The sequence below is a fragment of the Phyllobates terribilis genome, unplaced genomic scaffold, assembly GCF_046119375.1.
Source record: "Phyllobates terribilis strain yellow unplaced genomic scaffold, ASM4611937v1 Scaffold_2__4_contigs__length_985480577, whole genome shotgun sequence".
NCBI classification, from domain to species: domain Eukaryota; kingdom Metazoa; phylum Chordata; class Amphibia; order Anura; family Dendrobatidae; genus Phyllobates; species Phyllobates terribilis.
Genome location: NW_027362762.1, coordinates 43,385,176 through 43,411,593, shown reverse-complemented (window position 1 = coordinate 43,411,593; position 26,418 = coordinate 43,385,176). Strand labels below are relative to the sequence as shown.

At 37.4% G+C, this 26,418-nt stretch overlaps 1 protein-coding gene across 2 annotated transcripts in view; it reads right to left on the bottom strand.

Moving 5' to 3' along the window:
- Positions 1 to 26,418, bottom strand: part of FCHSD2 (FCH and double SH3 domains 2) — a 325,325-nt gene that overhangs the window by 204,706 nt on the left and 94,201 nt on the right. Inside the window, exon 1 of one of the 2 annotated variants that reach the window (XM_073661306.1) lies at positions 3,933 to 4,039. The exons of the other annotated variant lie outside the window; for it this stretch is intronic. The gene's annotated coding sequence lies outside the window, so the exon portion shown is untranslated. Of the gene's footprint in view, positions 1 to 3,932; positions 4,040 to 26,418 lie in introns of those variants that run through there. 2 annotated transcript variants of the gene reach the window in all.

Sequence of the window (26,418 nt, the reverse complement as noted above, 5' to 3'; positions counted from 1 at the left end):
TAACAGTGATATCCACAGTGCCCCCATAATAACAGTGACATCCACAGTGCTCCCATAATAACAGCGACATCCACAGTGCTCCCATAATAACAGCGACATCCACAGTGCTCCCATAATAACAGTGATATCCACAGTGCCCCCATAATAACAGTGATATCCACAGTGCTCCCATAATAACAGTGACATCTACAGTGCTCCCATAATAACAGTGATATCCACAGTGCCCCCATAATAACAGTGATATCCACAGTGCTCCCATAATAACAGTGACATCCACAGTGCCCCCATAATAACAGTGATATCCACAGTGCCCCCATAATAACAGTGACATCCACAGTGCCCCCATAATAACAGTGATATCCACAGTGCCCCCATAATAACAGTGATATCCACAGTGCTCCCATAATAACAGTGACATCCACAGTGCCCCCATAATAACAGAGATATCCACAGTGCCCCCATAATAACAGTGACATCCACAGTGCTCCCATAATAACAGCGACATCCACAGTGCTCCCATAATAACAGCGACATCCACAGTGCTCCCATAATAACAGTGATATCCACAGTGCCCCCATAATAACAGTGATATCCACAGTGCTCCCATAATAACAGTGATATCCACAGTGCTCCCATAATAACAGCGACATCCACAGTGCTCCCATAATAACAGTGACATCCACAGTGCCCCCATAATAACAGTGACATCTACAGTGCTCCCATAATAACAGTGATATCCACAGTGCTCCCATAATAACAGTGATATCCACAGTGCTCCCATAATAACAGTGACATCCACAGTGCTCCCATAATAACAGTGATATCCACAGTGCCCCCATAATAACAGTGACATCCACAGTGCCCCCATAATAACAGTGACATCCACAGTGCCCCCATAATAACAGTGATATCCACAGTGCCCCATAATAACAGTGATATCCACAGTGCTCCCATAATAACAGTGACATCCACAGTGCCCCCATAATAACAGTGATATCCACAGTGCCCCCATAATAACAGTGACATCCACAGTGCTCCCATAATAACAGCGACATCCACAGTGCTCCCATAATAACAGTGATATCCACAGTGCCCCCATAATAACAGTGACATCCACAGTGCTCCCATAATAACAGTGACATCCACAGTGCTCCCATAATAACAGTGATATCCACAGTGCCCCCATAATATCAGCGACATCCACAGTGCCACCATAATAACAGCGATATCCACAGTGCCCCCATAATAACAGTGACATCCACAGTGCTCCCATAATAAAAGTGATATCCACAGTGCCCCCATAATAACAGTGATATCCACAGTGCTCCAATAATAACAGTGATATCCACAGTGCCCCCATAATAACAGTGACATCCACAGTGCCCCCATAATAACAGTGACATCCACAGTGCTCCCATAATAACAGTGATATCCACAGTGCCTCCATAATAACAGTGATATCCACAGTGCCCCCATAATAACAGTGACATCCACAGTGCCCCCATAATAACAGTGACATCCACAGTGCTCCCATAATAACAGTGATATCCACAGTGCCCCCATAATAACAGTGACATCCACAGTGCTCCCATAATAACAGTGACATCTACAGTGCTCCCATAATAACAGTGACATCTACAGTGCTCCCATAATAACAGTGACATCCACAGTGCTCCCATAATAACAGTGATATCCACAGTGCTCCCATAATAACAGTGATATCCACAGTGCCCCCATAATAACAGCGATATCCACAGTGCTCCCATAATAACAGTGATATCCACAGTGCCCCCATAATAACAGTGACATCCACAGTGCCCCATAATAACAGTGATATCCACAGTGCTCCCATAATAACAGTGATATCCACAGTGCTCCCATAATAACAGTGATATCCACAGTGCTCCCATAATAACAGTGACATCCACAGTGCTCCCATAATAACAGTGACATCTACAGTGCTCCCATAATAACAGTGATATCCACAGTGCTCCCATAATAACAGTGACATCCACAGTGCTCCCATAATAACAGTGATATCCACAGTGCCCCCATAATAACAGTGACATCCACAGTGCCCCCATAATAACAGTGACATCCACAGTGCCCCCATAATAACAGTGATATCCACAGTGCCCCATAATAACAGTGATATCCACAGTGCTCCCATAATAACAGTGACATCCACAGTGCCCCCATAATAACAGTGATATCCACAGTGCCCCCATAATAACAGTGACATCCACAGTGCTCCCATAATAACAGCGACATCCACAGTGCTCCCATAATAACAGTGATATCCACAGTGCCCCCATAATAACAGTGATATCCACAGTGCTCCCATAATAACAGTGACATCCACAGTGCCCCCATAATAACAGTGATATCCACAGTGCCCCCATAATAACAGTGACATCCACAGTGCCCCCATAATAACAGTGACATCCACAGTGCCCCCATAATAACAGTGACATCCACAGTGCTCCCATAATAACAGCGACATCCACAGTGCTCCCATAATAACAGCGACATCCACAGTGCTCCCATAATAACAGTGATATCCACAGTGCCCCCATAATAACAGTGATATCCACAGTGCTCCCATAATAACAGTGATATCCACAGTGCTCCCATAATAACAGCGACATCCACAGTGCTCCCATAATAACAGTGACATCCACAGTGCCCCCATAATAACAGTGACATCTACAGTGCTCCCATAATAACAGTGACATCCACAGTGCTCCCATAATAACAGTGATATCCACAGTGCTCCCATAATAACAGTGACATCCACAGTGCTCCCATAATAACAGTGATATCCACAGTGCCCCCATAATAACAGTGACATCCACAGTGCCCCCATAATAACAGTGACATCCACAGTGCCCCCATAATAACAGTGATATCCACAGTGCCCCATAATAACAGTGATATCCACAGTGCTCCCATAATAACAGTGACATCCACAGTGCCCCCATAATAACAGTGATATCCACAGTGCCCCCATAATAACAGTGACATCCACAGTGCTCCCATAATAACAGCGACATCCACAGTGCTCCCATAATAACAGTGATATCCACAGTGCCCCCATAATAACAGTGACATCCACAGTGCTCCCATAATAACAGTGATATCCACAGTGCCCCATAATAACAGTGATATCCACAGTGCCCCCATAATAACAGTGACATCCACAGTGCTCCCATAATAACAGTGACATCCACAGTGCTCCCATAATAACAGTGATATCCACAGTGCCCCCATAATAACAGTGACATCCACAGTGCTCCCATAATAACAGTGACATCCACAGTGCTCCCATAATAACAGTGATATCCACAGTGCCCCCATAATAACAGTGACATCCACAGTGCTCCCATAATAACAGTGATATCCACAGTGCCCCATAATAACAGTGATATCCACAGTGCTCCCATAATAACAGTGACATCCACAGTGCCCCCATAATAACAGTGATATCCACAGTGCCCCCATAATAACAGTGACATCCACAGTGCTCCCATAATAACAGTGATATCCACAGTGCCCCCATAATAACAGTGATATCCACAGTGCCCCCATAATAACAGTGACATCCACAGTGCTCCCATAATAACAGTGATATCCACAGTGCCCCCATAATAACAGTGATATCCACAGTGCCCCCATAATAACAGTGATATCCACAGTGCTCCCATAATAACAGTGACATCTACAGTGCCTCCATAATAACAGTGATATCCACAGTACCCCCATAATAACAGTGATATCCCCAGTGTTCTATAGCATTGACCATTACATTGCCCCATATCATCCTTATAACAATTTATAAATAACTTAGCTAACACAGTGAACATAACAAGGTGAATATTCTCCATTTTGCTCTGCAAAAAAATAACTAAATCAGCCGAGGGGATGAAACTCACCAAAATGAAGAACTTTCCCTGTAAGAATCAGGAAATGTAGCAGAAGCCGATTTCTGGGAATTGTCTGAGTGATATTTATGATTATGTATCAATTTTTGAGTATGTGCAGTCATGTGACCACTGCCTGATACAGTGCAAATATAATGGTGCTAATCAGTACTGCCGCTACCAAGCACCCCAGGAAAGTCACACAAGGTTAAGGAGCTCCGAGGTTCCATGTATAATGTTTACCGGTAATCGCAGGAGCCAAACGTCTCATTATACACCATGTATACAGCAGACATCACCGCAGATTTATTCTTATAGATAAGGGCAGTATTATAGCAGTTATATTCTTGTACATAGGGGGCAGTATTATAGTAGTTATATTCTTGTACATAGGGGGCAGTATTATAGTAGTTATATTCTTGTACATAGGAGCAGTATTATAGCAGTTATATTCTTGTACATAGGGGCAGTATTATAGTAGTTATATTCTTGTATATAGGGGCAGTATTATAATAGTTATATTCTTGTACATAGGAGCAGTATTATAGTAGTTATATTCTTGTACATAGGAGCAGTATTATAGTAGTTATATTCTTGTACATAGGGGGCTGTATTATAGTAGTTATATTCTTGTACATAGGGGCCAGTATTATAGTAGTTATATTCTTGTACGTAGGGGCAGTATTATAGTAGTTATATTCTTGTACGTAGGGACAGTATTATAGTAGTTATATTCTTGTACATAGGGGGCAGTATTATAGTAGTTATATTCTTGTACATAGGAGCAGTATTATAGTAGTTATATTGTTGCACATAGAGGCAGTATTATAGTAGTTATATTCTTGTACATAAGGAGCAGTATTATAGTAGTTATATTCTTGTACATAGAGGCAGTATTATAGTAGTTATATTCTTGTACATAGGGAGCAGTATTATAGTAGTTATATTCTTGTACATAGGGGCAGTATTATAGTAGTTATATTCTTGTACATAGAGGCAGTATTATAGTAGTTATATTCTTGTACATAGAGGCAGTATTATAGTAGTTATATTCTTGTACATAGAGGCAGTATTATAGTAGTTATATTCTTGGACATAGGGAGCAGTATTATAGTAGTTATATTCTTGTACATAGGGGGCAGTATTGTAGTAGTCATATTCTTGTACATAGGGGCAGTATTATAGTAGTTATATTCTTGTACATAGGGAGCAGTATTATAGTAGTTATATTCTTGTACATAGGAGCAGTATTATAGTAGCTATATTCCTGTACATAGGAGCAGTATTATAGTAGCTATATGCTTGTACATAGAGGCAGTATTATAGTAGTTATATTCTTGTACATAGGAGCAGTATTATAGTAGCTATATTCCTGTACATAGGAGCAGTATTATAGTAGTTATATTCTTGTACATAGAGGCAGTATTATAGTAGTTATATTCTTGGACATAGGGAGCAGTATTATAGTAGTTATATTCTTGTACATAGGGAGCAGTATTATAGTAGTTATATTCTTGTACATAGAGGGCAGTATTATAGTAGTTATATTCTTGTACATAGGGAGCAGTATTATAGTAGTTATATTCTTGTACATAGGAGCAGTATTATAGTAGCTATATTCCTGTACATAGGAGCAGTATTATAGTAGCTATATGCTTGTACATAGGGGACAGTATTATAGTAGTTTTATTCTTATACATAGGGGGCAGTATTATAGTAGTTTTATTCTTGTACATAGGGGGCAGTATTATAGTAGTTATATCCTTGTACATAGGAGCAGTATTATAGTAGTTATATTCTTGTACATAGGAGCAGTATTATAGTAGTTATATTCTTGGACATAGGGGGCAGTATTATAGTAGTTATATTCTTGTACATATGAGCAGTATTATAGTAGTTATATTCTTGTACATAGGAGCAGTATTATAGTAGTTATATTCTTGGACATAGGGGGCAGTATTATAGTAGTTATATTCGTGGACATAGGGGTCAGTATTATAGTAGTTTTATTCTTGTACATAGGGGGCAGTATTATAGTAGTTAAATTCTTGTACATAGGGAGCAGTATTATAGTAGTTATATTCCTGTACATAGGAGCAGTATTATAGTGGTTATATTCTTGTACATAGGAGCAGTATTATAGTAGTTATATTCCTGTATATAGGAGCAGTATTATAGTAGTTATATTCCTGTACATAGGAGCAGTATTATAGTAGTTATATTCTCGTACATAGGGGCAGTATTATAGTAGTTATATTCTTGTACATAGGGAGCATTATTATAGTAGTTATATTGTTGTACATAGGAGCAGTATTATAGTAGTTATATTCTTGCACATAGAGGCGGTATTATAGTAGTTATATTCTTGTACATAGGGAGCAGTATTATAGTAGTTATATTCTTGTATATAGGGAGCAGTATTATAGTAGTTATATTCTTGTACATAGGAGCAGTATTATAGTAGTTATATTCTTGTACATAGAGGCAGTATTATAGTAGTTATATTCTTGTACATAGGGAGCAGTATTATAGTAGTTATATTCTTGTACATAGGGGCAGTATTATAGTAGTTATGTTCTTGTACATAGAGGCAGTATTATAGTAGTTATATTCTTGTACATAGAGGCAGTATTATAGTAGTTATATTCTTGGACATAGCGAGCAGTATTATAGTAGTTATATTCTTGTACATAGGGGGCAGTATTGTAGTAGTTATATTCTTGTACATAGGAGCAGTATTATAGTAGTTATATTCTTGTACATAGAGGGCAGTATTATAGTAGTTATATTCTTGTACATAGGGAGCAGTATTATAGTAGTCATATTCTTGTACATAGGAGCAGTATTATAGTAGTTATATTCTTGTACATAGAGGCAGTATTATAGTAGTTATATTCTTGTACATAGGGAGCAGTATTATAGTAGTTATATTCTTGTACATAGGGAGCAGTATTATAGTAGTTATATTCTTGTACATAGGGGCAGTATTATAGTAGTTATATTCTTGTACATAGGGAGCAGTATTATAGTAGTTATATTCTTGTACATAGGGGCAGTATTATAGTAGTTATATTCTTGTACATAGGGAGCAGTATTATAGTAGTTATATTCTTGTACATAGGGGCAGTATTATAGTAGTTATATTCTTGTACATAGGGAGCAGTATTATAGTAGTTATATTCTTGTACATAGAGGCAGTATTATAGTAGTTATATTCTTGTACATAGGGAGCAGTATTATAGTAGTTATATTCTTGTACATAGAGGCAATATTATAGTAGTTATATTCTTGTACATAGGGAGCAGTATTATAGTAGTTATATTCTTGTACATAGGGAGCAGTATTATAGTAGTTATATTCTTGTACATAGGGGCAGTATTATAGTAGTTATATTCTTGTACATAGGGAGCAGTATTATAGTAGTTATATTCTTGTACATAGAGGCAGTATTATAGTAGTTATATGCTTGTACATAGGGAGCAGTATTATAGTAGTTATATTCTTGTACATAGGGAGCAGTATTATAGTAGTTATATTTTTGTACATAGCGGCAGTATTATAGTAGTTATATTCTTGTACATAGGGGCAGTATTATAGTAGTTATATTCTTGTACATAGAGGCAGTATTATAGTAGTTATATTCTTGTACATAGAGGCAGTATTATAGTAGTTATATTCTTGGACATAGGGAGCAGTATTATAGTAGTTATATTCTTGTACATAGGGGCAGTATTATAGTAGTTATATTCTTGTACATAGGAGCAGTATTATAGCAGTTGTATTCCTGTACATAGGGGCAGTATTATAGTAGTTATATTCTTGTACATAGGGGCAGTATTATAGTAGCTATATTCTTGTACATAGTGTCACGGGTGTGTTGCCACGAAGATCGTCACGAGTACACAGCCTGACTTCTCGCAGCTGACTTGTTGGTGCTTTGTGTTTTCTCGGCAGTGTAGGAGTTAATTCTCTCTCTCTCTGGGCTAGCTGAGGTCCAGCCTCGCCCAGCTGCAATCAATGCTTCTTTAGTGAGACTCCTTTATATTCCTGCAGGTCTGTTTGGGAGGTGTCGGTGAAAGCTTTTCATTCAGACTTACAGAGTGGATCGTGGTGTTTGGAGTTGCTGAGATAAGTGTATTTGGAAGTGTGTTTTCCCTTTCCTCGCTTTATCATTTATCTCCTTTCCCGTTGGTGTTCCCTCTGTTGTAGTTGTTTAGAAGTTGTATGCAAGGTGGTTTTGGTTTTTCCCTTGTACTGTCTCGTTCGTCTAAATACTGTGTGTGGGCATATTATTTCTGGTTCCCTATTGTTGTGATCGGGGTCCTTCTCAGGACTAGATTACTTAGGTGCAGGGATCCTCAGAAGGTAGGGGTTACGCTGGCGGCCTGGACCTCTGTACCTTTAACAGTACCTCCAGGATGAGGGATTAGTCAGGGCCCCAGCTTAGGGTCAGCTTAGGCCCCCTACCTCCAGTATTCTGTGACAGTGTGACATTTTCACCGACCCACTTAGTTTTTCTCCAGCTACCATGGATCCAGTAGCCGGTCTAGCTCGGCAGTTGCAGAGTTTGTCCATGGGGCTGGCGGACGTTAGGTCCAAGGTTTTGCATCCTCTGGAGCAAGCCGGACCAGAACCTAAAGTAGCTCTCCCTGACAGGTTCACTGGGGGGCGGGACAAGTTTTTTGTTTTCCGGGAGGCATGCAAATTGTACTTTCGGCTGCGGCCTCGGTCATCGGGCAGTGAAGAACAAAGGGTGGGAATTGTCATCTCGCTCCTACAAGGGGACCCACAATCTTGGGCGTTCTCTCTTCCCCCAAGCTCCCCGGTTCTCCAGTCAGTGGATAGGTTTTTCGCTGCTCTGGGACTCGTATATGATGACCCAGATCGGATCTCCCTTGCTGAGTCTAAGTTACGTAGGATTCAGCAGGGAGATCGTCCGGCGGAGGAATTCTGTTCGGAGTTCCGTAGGTGGGCCACGGACACCCAGTGGAATGACCCGGCTCTTAGGAGCCAGTTTTGTCATGGTTTATCCGACAAATTACAGGATGTGTTGGCACAGTATGACTCTCCCGCGTCACTGGAAGCCGCTACGGCCCTTGCTATTCGCGTTGACAGACGGCTTCGGGAGAGGTGCGGGATAACTCTACCCCCTGTAATGTCTCCACCTCCTACAAGGTCCCCTCATATGGTGGTTCCCCTGGTCAGTCCGGAGGAGCCTATGCAATTAGGAGGGACATCATTTCGGGGAGGGGGACCGGTGGTGCGCCATAAGACAGGAAGGTGTTTTCTCTGCGGGAAAAAGGGACATTTTATTGGGGGGTGTCCATCCCGTCCCTTGCAGAGTAAAGAGTCGTCGAAAAAACTGTTGATCCCAGGTTGTGTGGTGGACGGCAATCTGGGAGTAGGTATTTCGTCCCTAGGTTCGTCTCAGTTTCTCGTACCGGCGGAGGTGGTGGTGGGTACGAGAACTGAGAGGATATCTGTTCTTCTGGATAGTGGGGCCGGGGCTAATCTGGTTGATGCTCGGTTTGCCCGGGTTCAAGGTATGCGATTGAGTGAGTTGGCTAAACCCATCCCCATATTCTCGATCGATGCCAGACCTCTCGGTCAGGGAAGTTTTTTGCAAGCTGTGCATGGCGTAAAACTTCAAGTGGGGGCAATACATAAAGAACTGTTGTCTTGCTACGTGTTGGAGGGTCTTCCCACTCCTATAGTGTTGGGCCTTCCTTGGTTAGCTAAGCATAACCCGGTTATTAATTGGCAAACCAGAGAGATAAGCCAATGGAGTAAATTCTGTAATAAAAACTGCATGAACACGGTCATCGGTGCGGTTACTCCTTGGGTCTTACCTCCATTTCTGGCGGACTTTGAGGATGTATTCTCGGAGAATGGGTGTCAGGAACTACCTCCTCATCGCGTGTATGACTGTTCTGTAAAACTGCTCCCTGAGGCCAAGTTACCTAAAGCTAGGTTGTATAACCTTTCTGGTCCTGAGAGGCAGGCCATGAAGGATTATATTTCTGAAAGTCTGGCTAAGGGGCATATTAGACCTTCATCTTCTCCGGTGGCCGTGGGGTTCTTCTTTGTTAAGAAGAAAGATGGAGGCCTACGCCCTTGCCTGGATTTCCGTGAACTTAATCGGATTACGGTCCGAGATCCGTATCCGCTCCCACTTATTCCCGATCTCTTTAATCAGATCGTGGGCGCCAAATGGTTCTCTAAGTTGGATCTCAGGGGGGCGTACAATCTGATTAGGATGAAGGAGGGGGATGAGTGGAAGACGGCTTTTAACACTCCGGAGGGGCATTATGAGAACCTTGTCATGCCATTCGGTCTGACTAATGCCCCGGCGGTGTTTCAACACTTTGTTAATGATATTTTTCGCCACCTGGTGGGACAGTTTGTTGTCATATATCTGGATGATATCTTAATTTACTCGCCGGATCTGGTGTCTCATCAGGAGCACGTTAGACAGGTGTTACAGATCTTGCGGGATAATAAACTATATGCCAAGTGGGAAAAGTGTGTGTTCGCCGTACAGGAACTCCAGTTTTTAGGCTATCTGGTTTCAGCGTCCGGTTTTCGTATGGACCCTGGGAAAGTGCGGGCAGTTCTTGAGTGGGATCGGCCGGAGAATCTTAAGGCACTACAACGTTTCCTGGGGTTTGCTAACTATTACCGGAAGTTCATTCGTAATTTCTCGTCCATGGTTAAGCCTCTCACAGACATGACTAAAAAGGGGACGGATTTTTCTAGGTGGTCTGACAAGGCTTGTCAAGCATTCTCCTCCTTGAAAAAATGTTTTGCCTCGGCACCCATACTCATTCAACCTGATGCGTCTCAGCCATTCTTTGTAGAGGTAGACGCTTCCGAGGTAGGGGTGGGAGCAGTATTGTCACAGGGTTCGTCCCCTGGTAAGTGGCATCCGTGCGCCTTTTTCTCTAAAAAATTGTCGTCCGCTGAGAGGAATTACGATGTCGGCAATAGGGAACTCTTGGCCATTAAGTTAGCTTTTGAGGAGTGGCGCCATTTTTTGGAGGGGGCAGTTCATCCGGTCACCGTCATCACCGATCACAAGAACCTGCTATATCTGGAGTCCGCTAAACGTCTGAATCCCAGACAAGCTAGGTGGTCATTGTTTTTTACCAGGTTTAATTTCGTCGTTACATATCGTCCTGGGTCTAAAAATGTAAAGGCGGATGCCTTATCTCGTAGTTTCCCTGGGGCCGGGAATACGGACGACCCGATTCCTATTCTTCAGGAGGGGGTGGTGGTTTCGGCAGTATGCTCTGAGCTGGAGGAGGAGATATTGGAGGCTCAGGGAGACGCCCCTGTTGGACCTCCGGGGAGACTGTTCGTTCCAGATCAGTTGCGACAAAAGGTGATCGAGGCACACCATAACTCAGTTTTTGCAGGACACCCGGGGAGTAAAGCAACTGTGGATCTCCTCTCGCGTCGGTTTTGGTGGCCTAATTTACATAAGGAGGTGGTAACTTTTGTCGCGTCCTGTGGGGTTTGTGCGCGCTCTAAGACCTCACATACCCGTCCGTCTGGGGCCCTCTTACCTTTGAAGATCCCGGAGCGTCCTTGGACTCATCTGTCTATGGACTTTATTACTGACCTCCCTCCGTCTTCGGGTAAAACGGTCATACTCGTTGTAGTGGACAGGTTCAGCAAGATGGCACATTTTATCGCTCTTCCGGCTCTCCCTAATGCTAAAACTCTTGCGCAGGTGTTCATTGGGGAGATTGTGAGGCTTCACGGGGTACCCTCCGAGGTGGTGTCTGATCGGGGGTCTCAGTTTGTGTCCAAGTTCTGGAAGGCGTTTTGTGCACGGCGGGGGATGCATTTGTCATTCTCGTCGGCTTTTCATCCTCAGACCAATGGTCAGACGGAACGTATGAACCAGAGCTTGGAGACATATCTTCGGTGTTTTGTGTCAGAGAACCAGGAGGACTGGGCTTCTTTCCTACCTCTGGCAGAGTTTGCTCTCAATAATAGGCGGAGCGAGTCCACTGGTAAGTCCCCGTTTTTTGGGGCATATGGTTTTCACCCCCAGTTTTGTACTTTCAGTAGGGGGGGCTCTTCGGGGGTTCCGGAGGAGGAACGATTTTCCTCATCTCTCGCTTCAGTATGGAGAGGGGTGCTGAAGAATCTGAATACTATGGGGAACCGATACAAACGTATGGCTGATAGGAGGAGAGTGTCTGGTCCGGACCTAAGTGTGAACGATCAGGTATGGTTGTCTACCAGGAATATTAAACTTAAGGTTCCCTCCTGGAAACTGGGTCCCAGGTTCATCGGGCCGTACAGAATCAGTTCTATTATTAATCCGGTGGCATTCCGTCTTGACCTCCCCCTACGTTTAAAATTCACAACGTGTTTCACAGATCATTGCTTAAGAGGTATGTGGCGCCGGTGGTACCGTCACCTTTACCTCCCCCTCCTGTGGTTGTCAATGGTAACTTGGAGTTCCAGGTATCGAGGGTCATTGATTCACGCTTTAATCGCCGGTCCCTTCAGTACTTGGTTCATTGGAAGGGGTATGGTCCTGAGGAGAGGATGTGGGTTCCTGCGTCGGATATTAACGCAGACCGATTGGTTCGGGCCTTCCACACGACTCACCCGGATAAACCTGGCCCTGAGGGTCCAGAGGCCCCTCGTAGAAGGGGGGGTACTGTCACGGGTGTGTTGCCACGAAGATCGTCACGAGTACACAGCCTGACTTCTCGCAGCTGACTTGTTGGTGCTTTGTGTTTTCTCGGCAGTGTAGGAGTTAATTCTCTCTCTCTCTGGGCTAGCTGAGGTCCAGCCTCGCCCAGCTGCAATCAATGCTTCTTTAGTGAGACTCCTTTATATTCCTGCAGGTCTGTTTGGGAGGTGTCGGTGAAAGCTTTTCATTCAGACTTACAGAGCGGATCGTGGTGTTTGGAGTTGCTGAGATAAGTGTATTTGGAAGTGTGTTTTCCCTTTCCTCGCTTTATCATTTATCTCCTTTCCCGTTGGTGTTCCCTCTGTTGTAGTTGTTTAGAAGTTGTATGCAAGGTGGTTTTGGTTTTTCCCTTGTACTGTCTCGTTCGTCTAAATACTGTGTGTGGGCATATTATTTCTGGTTCCCTATTGTTGTGATCGGGGTCCTTCTCAGGACTAGATTACTTAGGTGCAGGGATCCTCAGAAGGTAGGGGTTACGCTGGCGGCCTGGACCTCTGTACCTTTAACAGTACCTCCAGGATGAGGGATTAGTCAGGGCCCCAGCTTAGGGTCAGCTTAGGCCCCCTACCTCCAGTATTCTGTGACAGTGTGACACATAGGGAGCAGTATTATAGTAGTTTTTTTCTTGTACATAGGGAGCAGTATTATAGTAGTTATATTCTTGTACATAGAGGGCAGTATTATAGTAGTTATATTCCTGTACATAGGGAGCAGTATTATAGTAGATATATTCTTGTACATAGGAGCAGTATTATAGTAGCTATATTCCTGTACATAGGAGCAGTATTATAGTAGCTATATTCTTGTACATAGGGGGCAGTATTATAGTAGTTGTATTCTTATACATAGGGGGCAGTATTATAGTAGTTTTATTCTTGTACATAGGGGGCAGTATTATAGTAGTTTTATTCTTGTACATAGGGGGCAGTATTATAGTAGTTATATACTTGTACATAGGGGGCAGTATTAAAGTAGTTATATTCTTGTACATAGGAGCAGTATTATAGTAGTTATATTCTTGGACATAGGGGGCAGTATTATAGTAGTTATTCTTGTACATAGGGGGCAGTATTATAGTAGTTTTATTCTTGTACATAGGGGGCAGTATTATAGTAGTTAAATTCTTGTACATAGGGAGCAGTATTATAGTAGTTATATTCCTGTACATAGGAGCAGTATTATAGTGGTTATATTCTTGTACATAGGAGCAGTATTATAGTAGTTATATTCCTGTACATAGGGGCAGTATTATATTAGTTGTATTCTTGTACATAGGGAGCAGTATTATAGTAGTTATATTCCTGTACATAGGAGCAGTATTATAGTAGTTATATTCTCGTACATAGGGGCAGTATTATAGTAGTTATATTCTTGTACATAGCAGTATTATAGTAGTTATAGTCTTTTATATAGGGGCAGTATTATAGTAGTTATATTCTTGTACATAGGAGCAGTATTATAGTAGTTATAGTCTTGTACATAGGGGCAGTATTATAGTAGTTATATTCTTGTACATAGGAGCAGTAATATAGTAGTTATATTCTTGTACATAGGGAGCAGTATTATAGTAGTTATATTCTTGTACATTGGAGCAGTATTATAGTAGTTATATTTTTGTACATAGGGGCAGTATTATAGTAGTTATATTCTTGTACATAGGGGGCAGTATTATAGTAGTTATATTCTTGTACATAGGAGCAGTATTATAGTAGTTATATTGTTGTACATAGGGGCAGTAATATAGTAGTTATATTCTTGTACATAGGGAGCAGTATTATAGTAGTTATATTCTTGTACATAGGGGCAGTAATATATTAGTTATATTCTTGTACATAGGAGCAGTATTATAGTAGTTATATTCTTGTACATAGGTGGCAGTATTATAGTAGTTATATTCTTGTACATAGGGAGCAGTATTATAGGAGTTATATTCTTGTACATAGTGGGCAGTATTATAGTAGTTATATTCTTGTACATAGGGGGCAGTATTATAGTAGTTATATTCTTGTACATAGGAGCAGTATTATAGTAGTTATATTCTTGTACACAAGCGCAGTATTATAGTAGTTATATTCTTGTACATAGGGGGCAGTATTATAGTAGTTATATTCTTGTACATAGGAGCAGTATTATAGTAGTTATATTCTTGTACACAAGAACAGTATTATAGTAGTTATATTCTTGTACATAGGGGGCAGTATTATAGTAGTTATATTCTTGTATATAGGTGGCAGTATTATAGCAGTTATATTCTTGTAAATAGGGGCAGTATTATAGTAGTTATATTCTTGAACATAGGAGTAGTAATATAGTAGTTATATTCTTGTACATAGGGAGCAGTATTATAGTAGTTATATTCTTGTAGATAGGGGCAGTATTATAGTAGTTATATTCTTGTACATAGGGAGCAGTATTATAGGAGTTATATTCTTGTACATAGGGGGCAGTATTATAGTAGTTATATTCTTGTACATATGGGGCAGTATTATAGTAGTTATATTCTTGTACATAGGAGCAGTATTATAGTAGTTATATTCTTGTACATAGGAGCAGTATTATAGTAGTTATATTCTTGTACATAGGAGCAGTATTATAGTAGTTATAGTCTTGTACATATGGAGCAGGATTATAGTAGTTATATTCTTGTACATTGGAGCAGTATTATAGTAGTTATATTCTTGTACATAGGGGCAGTATTATAGTAGTTATATTCTTGTACATAGGGGGCACTATTATAGTAGTTATATTCTTGAACATAGGAGCAGTATTATAGTAGTTATATTCTTGTACATAGGGGCAGTATTATAGTAGTTATATTCTTGTACATAGGGGCAGTATTATAGTAGTTATATTCTTGTATATAGAGGCAGTATTATAGTAGTTATATTCTTGTACATAGGAGCAGTATTATAGTAGTTATATTCTTGTACATATGGGCAGTATTATAGTAATTATATTCTTGTATATACGGAGCAGTATTATAGTAGTTATATTCTTGTACATAGGGGGCAGTATTATAGTAGTTATATTCTTGTACATAGAAGCAGTATTATAATAGTTATATACTTGTACATAGGGGGCAATATTATAGTAGTTATATTCTTGAACATAGGAGCAGAAATATAGTAGTTATATTCTTGTACATAGGAGGCAGTATTATAGTAGTTATATTCTTGTACATAGGGGCATTATTATAGTAGTTATATTCTTGTATATAGGAGCAGTATTATAGTAGTTATATTCTTGTACATAGGAGGCAGTATTATAGTAGTTATATTCTTGTACATAGGGGGCAGTATTACAGTAGTGATATTCTTGTACATAGGGGGCAGTATTATAGTAGTTATATTCTTGTATATAGGAGCAGTATTATAGTAGTTATATTCTTGTATATAGGAGCAGTATTATAGTAGTTATATTCTTGTACATAGGAGGCAGTATTATAGTAGTTATATTCTTGTATATAGGAGCAGTATTATAGTAGTTATATTCTTGTACATAGGGGCAGTATTATAGTAGTTATATTCTTGTATATAGGAGCAGTATTATAGTAGTGATATTCTTGTACATAGGGGGCAGTATTATAGTAATTATATTCTTGTATATAGGAGCAGTATTATAGTAGTTATATTCTTGTATATAGGAGCAGTATTATAGTAGTTATATTCTTGTACATAGGGGCAGTATTATAGTAGTTATATTCTTGTATATAGGAGCAGTATTATAGTAGTTATATTCTTATACATAGGAGGCAGTATTATAGTAGTTATATTCTTGAACATAGGGGGCAGTATTATAGTAGTGATATTCTTGTACATAGGGGCAGTATTATAGTAGTTATATTCTTGTATATAGGAGCAGTATTATAGTAGTTATATTCTTGTACATAGGAGGCAGTATTATAGTAGTTATATTCTTGTACATAGGGGGCAGTATTATAGTAGTGATATTCTTGTACATAGGGGGCAGTATTATAGTAGTTATATTCTTGTACATAGGAGCAGTATCATAGTAGTTATATTCTTGTACATAGGAGCAGTATTATAGTAGTTATATTCTTGTACATTGGAGCAGTATTATAGTAGTTATATTTTTGTACATAGGGGCAGTATTATAGTAGTTATATTCTTGTACATAGGGGGCAGTATTATAGTAGTTATATTCTTGTACATAGGAGCAGTATTATAGTAGTTATATTCTTGTACATAGGGCCAGTAATATAGTAGTTATATTCTTGTACATAGGGAGCAGTATTATAGTAGTTATATTCTTGTACATAGGGGCAGTATTATATTAGTTATATTCTTGTACATAGGAGCAGTATTATAGTAGTTATATTCTTGTACATAGGGGGCAGTATTATAGTAGTTATATTCTTGTACATAGGGAGCAGTATTATAGGAGTTATATTCTTGTACATAGTGGGCAGTATTATAGTAGTTATATTCTTGTACATAGGGGGCAGTATTATAGTAGTTATATTCTTGTACATAGGGGGCAGTATTATAGTAGTTATATTCTTGTACACAAGCGCAGTATTATAGTAGTTATATTGTTGTACATAGGGGGCAGTATTATAGTAGTTATATTCTTGTACATAGGAGCAGTATTATAGTAGTTATATTCTTGTACACAAGAGCAGTAATATAGTAGTTATATTCTTGTACATAGGGGGCAGTATTATAGTAGTTATATTCTTGTATATAGGTGGCAGTATTATAGCAGTTATATTCTTGTACCTAGGGGCAGTATTATAGTAGTTATATTCTTGAACATAGGAGCAGTAATATAGTAGTTATATTCTTGTACATAGGGAGCAGTATTATAGTAGTTATATTCTTGTACATAGGGGCACTATTATAGTAGTTATATTCTTGTACATAGGGAGCAGTATTATAGGAGTTATATTCTAGTACATAGGGGGCAGTATTATAGTAGTTATATTCTTGTACATATGGGGCAGTATTATAGTAGTTATATTCTTGTACATAGGAGCAGTATTATAGTAGTTATATTCTTGTACATAGGAGCAGTATTATAGTAGTTATATTCTTGTACATAGGAGCAGTATTATAGTAGCTATAGTCTTGTACATATGGAGCAGTATTATAGTAGTTATATTCTTGTACATTGGAGCAGTATTATAGTAGTTATATTCTTGTACATAGGGGCAGTATTATAGTAGTTATATTCTTGTACATAGGGGGCAGTATTATAGTAGTTATATTCTTGTACATAGGAGCAGTATTATAGTAGTTATATTCTTGTACATAGGGGCAGTATTATAGTAGTTATATTCTTGTACAAAAGGCAGTATTATAGTAGTTATATTCTTGTATATAGGGGCAGTATTATAGTAGTTATATTCTTGTACATAGGGGGGCAGTATTATAGTAGTTATATTCTTGTACATAGGGGGACAGTATTGTAGTAGTTATATTCTTGTACATAGGGGGCAGTATTATAGTAGTTATATTCTTGTACATAGGAGCAGTATTATAGTAGTTATATTCTTGTACATATGGGCAGTATTATAGTAATTATATTCTTGTACATACGGAGCAGTATTATAGTAGTTATATTCTTGTACATAGGGGGCAGTATTATAGTAGTTATATTCTTGTACATAGAAGCAGTATTATAATAGTTATATACTTGTACATAGGGGGCAATATTATAGTAGTTATATTCTTGAACATAGGAGCAGAAATATAGTAGTTATATTCTTGTACATAGGAGGCAGTATTATAGTAGTTATATTCTTGTACATAGCGGCAGTATTATAGAAGTTATATTCTTGTATATAGGAGCAGTATTATAGTAGTTATATTCTTGTACATAGGAGGCAGTATTATAGTAGTTATATTCTTGTACATAGGGAGTAGTATTATAGTAGTGATATTCTTGTACATAGGGGGCAGTATTATAGTAGTTATATTCTTGTATATAGGAGCAGTATTATAGTAGTTATATTCTTGTGTATATAGGAGCAGTATTATAGTAGTTATATTGTTGTACATAGGAGGCAGTATTATAGTAGTTATATTCTTGTATATAGGAGCAGTATTATAGTAGTTATATTCTTGTACATAGGGGCAGTATTATAGTAGTTATATTCTTGTATATAGGAGCAGTATTATAGTAGTTATATTCTTGTATATAGGAGCAGTATTATAGTAGTTATATTCTTGTACATAGGGGCAGTATTATAGTAGTTATATTCTTGTATATAGGAGCAGTATTATAGTAGTTATATTCTTGTACATAGGAGGCAGTATTATAGTAGTTATATTCTTGTACATAGGGTGCAGTATTATAGTAGCGATATTCTTGTACATAGGGGCAGTATTATAGTAGTTATATTCTTGTACATAGGAGCAGTATTATAGTAGTTCTATTCTTGTACATAGGAGCAGTATTATAGTAGTTATATTCTTGTACATAGGAGCAGTATTATAGTAGTTATATTCTTGTACATTGGAGCAGTATTATAGTATTTATATTCCTGTACATAGGGGCAGTATTATAGTAGTTATATTCTTGTACATAGGAGCAGTATTATAGTAGTTATATTCCTGTACATAGGGGCAGTATTATAGTAGTTATATTCTTGTACATAGGAGCAGTATTATAGTAGTTATATTCTTGTACATAGGAGCAGTATTATAGTAGTTATATTCTTGCACATAGGGGGCAGTATTATAGTAGTTATATTCTTGTACACAGGGGCAGTATTATAGTAGTTATATTCGTGTACATTGGGGGCAGTATTATAGTAGTTATATTCTTGCACATAGGCGGCAGTATTATAGTAGTTATATTCCTGTACATAGGGGGCAGTATTATAGTAGTTATATTCTTGTACATAGTGGGAAGTATTATAGTATTTATATTCCTGTACATGGGGGGCAGTATTATAGTAGTTATATTCTTGTACATAGGGGGCAGTATTATAGTAGTTATATTCTTGTACATAGGGGGCAGTATTAAAGTAGTTATATTCTTGTACATAGTGGGCAGTATTATAGTAGTTATATTCTTGTACATAGGGGGCAGTATTATAGTAGTTATATTCTTGTACATAGGAGCAGTATTATAGTAGTTATATTCTTGTACATAGGGGCAGTATTATAGTAGTTATATTCTTGTACATAGGAGCATTATTATAGTAGTTATATTCTTGTACATAGGGAGCAGTATTATAGTAGTTATATTCTTGTATATAGGGGCAGTATTATAGTAGTTATATTTTTGTACATAGGGGGCAGTATTGTAGTAGTTATATTCTTGTACATAGGAGCAGTATTATAGTAGTTATATTTTTGTACATAGGGGCAGTATTATAGTAGTTATATTCTTGTACATAGGAGCAGTATTATAGTAGTTATATTCTTGTACATAGGAGCAGTATTATAGTAGTTATATTCTTGTATATAGGGGCAGTATTATAGTAGTTATATTCTTGTACATAGGGGGCAGTATTGTAGTAATTATATTCTTGTACATAGGAGCAGTATTATAGTAGTTATATTCTTGTACATAGGGGCAGTATTATAGTAGTTATATTCTTGTATATAGGGGCAGTATTATAGTAGTTATATTCTTGTATATAGGGGCAGTATTATAGTAGATCTATTCTTGTACATAGGAGCAGTATTATAGTAGTTATATTCTTGTATATAGAGAGCAGTATTATAGTAGTTATATTCTTGTACATAGGAGCAGTATTATAGTAGTTATATTCTTGTACATAGGGGCAGTATTATAGTAGTTATATTCTTGTATATAGGAGCAGTATTATAGTAGTTATATTCTTGTATATAGGAGCAGTATTATAGTAGTTATATTCTTGTACATAGGGGCAGTATTATAGTAGTTATATTCTTGTATATAGGAGCAGTATTATAGTAGTTATATTCTTGTACATAGGAGGCAGTATTATAGTAGTTATATTCTTGTACATAGGGGGCAGTATTATAGTAGTTATATTCTTGTACATAGGGGCAGTATTATAGTAGTTATATTCTTGTACATAGGAGCATTATTATAGTAGTTATATTCTTGTACAAAGGAGCAGTATTATAGTAGTTATATTCTTGTATATAGGAGCAGTATTATAGTAGTTATATTCTTGTACATAGGGGCAGTATTATAGTAGTTATATTCTTGTATATAGGAGCAGTATTATAGTAGTTATATTCTTGTACATAGGAGGCAGTATTATAGTAGTTATATTCTTGTACATAGGGGGCAGTATTATAGTAGCGATATTCTTGTACATAGGAGCAGTATTATAGTAGTTCTATTCTTGTACATAGGAGCAGTATTATAGTAGTTATATTCTTGTACATAGGAGCAGTATTATAGTAGTTATATTCTTGTACATTGGAGCAGTATTATAGTAGTTATATTCCTGTACATAGGGGCAGTATTATAGTAGTTATATTCTTGTACATATGGGGCAGTATTATAGTAGTTATATTCTTGTACATAGGAGCAGTATTATAGTAGTTATATTCCTGTACATAGGGGCAGTATTATAGTAGTTATATTCTTGTACATAGGAGCAGTATTATAGTAGTTATATTCCTGTACATAGGGGCAGTATTATAGTAGTTATATTCTTGTACATAGGAGCAATATTATAGTAGTTATATTCTTGTACATAGGAGCAGTATTATAGTAGTTATATTCTTGCACATAAGGGGCAGTATTATAGTAGTTATATTCTTGTACATAGGGGCAGTATTATAGTAGTTATATTCGTGTACATTGGGGGCAGTATTATAGTAGTTATATTCTTGTACATAGGGGGCAGTATTATAGTAGTTATATTCCTGTACATAGGGGGCAGTATTATAGTAGTTATATTCTTGTACATAGTGGGAAGTATTATAGTAGTTATATTCCTGTACATAGGGGGCAGTATTATAGTAGTTATATTCTTGTACATAGGGGGCAGTATTATAGTAGTTATATTCTTGTACATAGGGGGCAGTATTATAGTAGTTATATTCTTGTACATAGTGGGCAGTATTATAGTAGTTATATTCTTGTACATAGGGGGCAGTATTATAGTAGTTATATTCTTGTACATAGGAGCAGTATTATAGTAGTTATATTCTTGTACATAGGGGCAGTATTATAGTAGTTATATTCTTGTACATAGGAGCATTATTATAGTAGTTATATTCTTGTACATAGGAGCAGTATTATAGTAGTTATATTCTTGTATATAGGGGCAGTATTATAGTAGTTATATTTTTGTACATAGGGGGCAGTATTGTAGTAGTTATATTCTTGTACATAGGAGCAGTATTATAGTAGTTATATTTTTGTACATAGGGGCAGTATTATAGTAGTTATATTCTTGTACATAGGAGCAGTATTATACTAGTTATATTCTTGTACATAGGAGCAGTATTATAGTAGTTATATTCTTTTACATAGGGGCAGTATTATAGTAGTTATATTCTTGTATATAGGGGCAGTATTATAGTAGTTATATTCTTGTATATAGGGGCAGTATTATAGTAGATCTATTCTTGTACATAGGAGCAGTATTATAGTAGTTATATTCTTGTATATAGAGAGCAGTATTATAGTAGTTATATTCTTGTACATAGGAGCAGTATTATAGTAGTTATATTCTTGTACATAGGGGCAGTATTATAGTAGTTATATTCTTGTACATAGGGGGCAGTATTATAGTAGTTATATTCTTGTACATAGGAGCAGTATTATAGTAGTTATATTCTTGTACATAGGGGGCAGTATTATAGTAGTTATATTCTTGTACATAGGAGCAGTATTATAGTAGTTATATTCTTGTACATAGGGGGCAGTATTATAGTAGTTATATTCTTGTACATAGGAGCAGTATTATAGTAGTTATATTCTTGTACATAGGAGCAGTATTATAGTAGTTATATTCTTGTACATAGGGGCAGTATTATAGTAGTTATATTCTTATACATAGGGAGCAGTATTATAGTAGTTATATTCTTGTACATAGGGGCACTATTATAGTAGTTATATTCTTGTACATAGGAGCAGTATTATAGTAGTTATATTCTTGTACATAGGGAGCAGTATTATAGGAGTTATATTCTTGTACATAGGGGGCAGTATTATAGTAGTTATATTCTTGTACATATGGGGCAGTATTATAGTAGTTATATTCTTGTACATAGGAGCAGTATTATAGTAGTTATATTCTTGTACATAGGAGCAGTATTATAGTAGTTATATTCTTGTACATAGGAGCAGTATTATAGTAGCTATAGTCTTGTACATATGGAGCAGTATTATAGTAGTTATATTCTTGTACATTGGAGCAGTATTATAGTAGTTATATTCTTGTACATAGGGGCAGTATTATAGTAGTTATATTCTTGTACATAGGGGGCAGTATTATAGTAGTTATATTCTTGTACATAGGAGCAGTATTATAGTAGTTATATTCTTGTACATAGGGGCAGTATTATAGTAGTTATATTCTTGTACATAGGGGCAGTATTATAGTAGTTATATTCTTGTATATAGGGGCAGTATTATAGTAGTTATATTCTTGTACATAGGGGGACAGTATTATAGTAGTTACATTCTTGTACATAGGGGGACAGTATTATAGTAGTTATATTCTTGTACATAGGGGGCAGTATTATAGTAGTTATATTCTTGTACATAGGGGGCAGTATTATAGTAGTTATATTCCTGTACATAGGGGGCAGTATTATAGTAGTTATATTCTTGTACATAGTGGGAAGTATTATAGTAGTTATATTCCTGTACATAGGGGGCAGTATTATAGTAGTTATATTCTTGTACATAGGGGGCAGTATTATAGTAGTTATATTCTTGTACATAGGGGGCAGTATTATAGTAGTTATATTCTTGTACATAGGGGGCAGTATTATAGTAGTTATATTCTTGTACATAGGAGCAGTATTATAGTAGTTATATTCTTGTACATAGGGGCAGTATTATAGTAGTTATATTCTTGTACATAGGAGCATTATTATAGTAGTTATATTCTTGTACATAGGAGCAGTATTATAGTAGTTATATTCTTGTATATAGGGGCAGTATTATAGTAGTTATATTTTTGTACATAGGGGGCAGTATTGTAGTAGTTATATTCTTGTACATAGGAGCAGTATTATAGTAGTTATATTCTTGTATATAGGGGCAGTATTATAGTAGTTATATTCTTGTACATAGGGGGCAGTATTGTAGTAGTTATATTCTTGTACATAGGAGCAGTATTATAGTAGTTATATTCTTGTACATAGGGGCAGTATTATAGTAGTTATATTCTTGTATATAGGGGCAGTATTATAGTAGTTATATTCTTGTATATAGGGGCAGTATTATAGTAGTTATATTCTTGTATATAGAGAGCAGTATTATAGTAGTTATATTCTTGTACATAGGAGCAGTATTATAGTAGTTATATTCTTGTACATAGGAGCAGTATTATAGTAGTTATATTCTTGTATATAGAGAGCAGTATTATAGTAGTTATATTCTTGTACATAGGAGCAGTATTATAGTAGTTATATTCTTGTACATAGGGGCAGTATTATAGTAGTTATATTCTTGTACATAGGGGGCAGTATTATAGTAGTTATATTCTTGTACATAGGAGCAGTATTATAGTAGTTATATTCTTGTACATAGGGGGCAGTATTATAGTAGTTATATTCTTGTACATAGGAGCAGTATTATAGTAGTTATATTCTTGTACATAGGGGGCAGTATTATAGTAGTTATATTCTTGTACATAGGAGCAGTATTATAGTAGTTATATTCTTGTACATAGGAGCAGTATTATAGTAGTTATATTCTTGTACATAGGGGCAGTATTATAGTAGTTATATTCTTATACATAGGGGGCAGTATTATAGTAGTTATATTCTTGTACATAGGAGCAGTATTATAGTAGTTATATTCTTGTACATAGGGGGCAGTATTATAGTAATTATATTCTTGTATGTAGAGAGCAGTATTATAGTAGTTATATTCTTGTACATAGGAGCAGTATTATAGTAGTTATATTCTTGTACATAGGGGCAGTATTATAGTAGTTATATTCTTGTACATAGGGAGCAGTATTATAGTAGTTATATTCTTGTACATAGGGGGCAGTATTATAGTAGTTATATTCTTGTACATAGGGGGCAGTATTATAGTAGTTATATTCTTGTACATAGGGGGCAGTATTATAGTAGTTATATTCTTGTACATAGGGGCAGTATTATAGTAGTTATATTCTTGTACATTGGAGCAGTATTATAGTAGTTATATTCTTGTACATAGGAGCAGTATTATAGTAGTTATATTTTTGTACATAGGGGACTCATATGGCTCTTGTCTATTTCCATAGACCAATGAATCAGCCTTTGATTATAGACTTTTCATTGAATATTGTTAAAAATTATTCAGTTTTAGGACTGTGGGCAGAATAGTAGCACATTGATTATAATCATGAGTTTTCAGTATATGCTGGTGGGGATGAATTCAGTGACATGACTGGTGGGCTTTGTGCTTTCCTCATCGTATCTGACATGTATCGACATTCTGACTCTGAGTTTCTATTTTTCATTTCCTCCTAAATTCTGGTTTTGATCTGAACTGCAGAATTATATGTTAATAAATACATCAGTCTTTGCTGCCACCTAATGGTAAAAATTAAGTGTTGCATCCACAGTGACTGCTCCCATTGATCACCCCTCACTTGTGCAGTTGGAACATACAGTAGTCTGTAAACTTTACAGTTCAAGTTGTTAGATTAAACCTAAACTGTCAGCTGAGCCTAACAAGCAGGAAAAGTGGAACAGGAATTAGTAGCACATTTGCTTATCTTTTCCTTCTTCTAAATAGTCACAACTTTTAGTATTTAAAAAATCTGTCAAGTACATAACAGTGACATCCACAGTGCCCCCATAACAGTGACATCCACAGTGCCCCCATAACAGTGACATCCACAGTGCTCCCATAATAACAGTGATATCCACAGTGCTCCCATAATAACAGTGACATCCACAGTGCTCCCATAATAACAGTGACATCCACAGTGCTCCCATAATAACAGTGACATCCACAGTGCTCCCATAATAACAGTGATATCCACAGTGCCCCCATAATAACAGTGATATCCACAGTGCCCCCATAATAACAGTGATATCCACAGTGCTCCCATAATAACAGTGATATCCACAGTGCCCCCATAATAACAGTGACATCCACAGTGCTCCCATAATAACAGTGACATCCACAGTGCTCCCATAATAACAGTGACACCCACAGTGCCCCCATAATAACAGTGATATCCACAGTGCCTACATAATAACAGTGATATCCACAGTGCTCCCATAATAACAGTGATATCCACAGTGCTCCCATAATAACAGTGATATCCACAGTGCCCCCATAATAACAGTGATATCCACAGTGCTCCCATAATAACAGTGATATCCACAGTGCCTACATAATAACAGTGATATCCACAGTGCTCCCATAATAACAGTGACATCCACAGTGCCCCCATAATAACAGTGATATCCACAGTGCCCCCATAATAACAGTGATATCCACAGTGCTCCCATAATAACAGTGATATCCACAGTGTCCCCATAATAACAGTGACATCCACAGTGCTCCCATAATAACAGTGACATCCACAGTGCTACCATAATAACAGTGATATCCACAGTGCTACCATAATAACAGTGACATCCACAGTGCCCCCATAATAACAGTGATATCCACAGTGCCCCCATA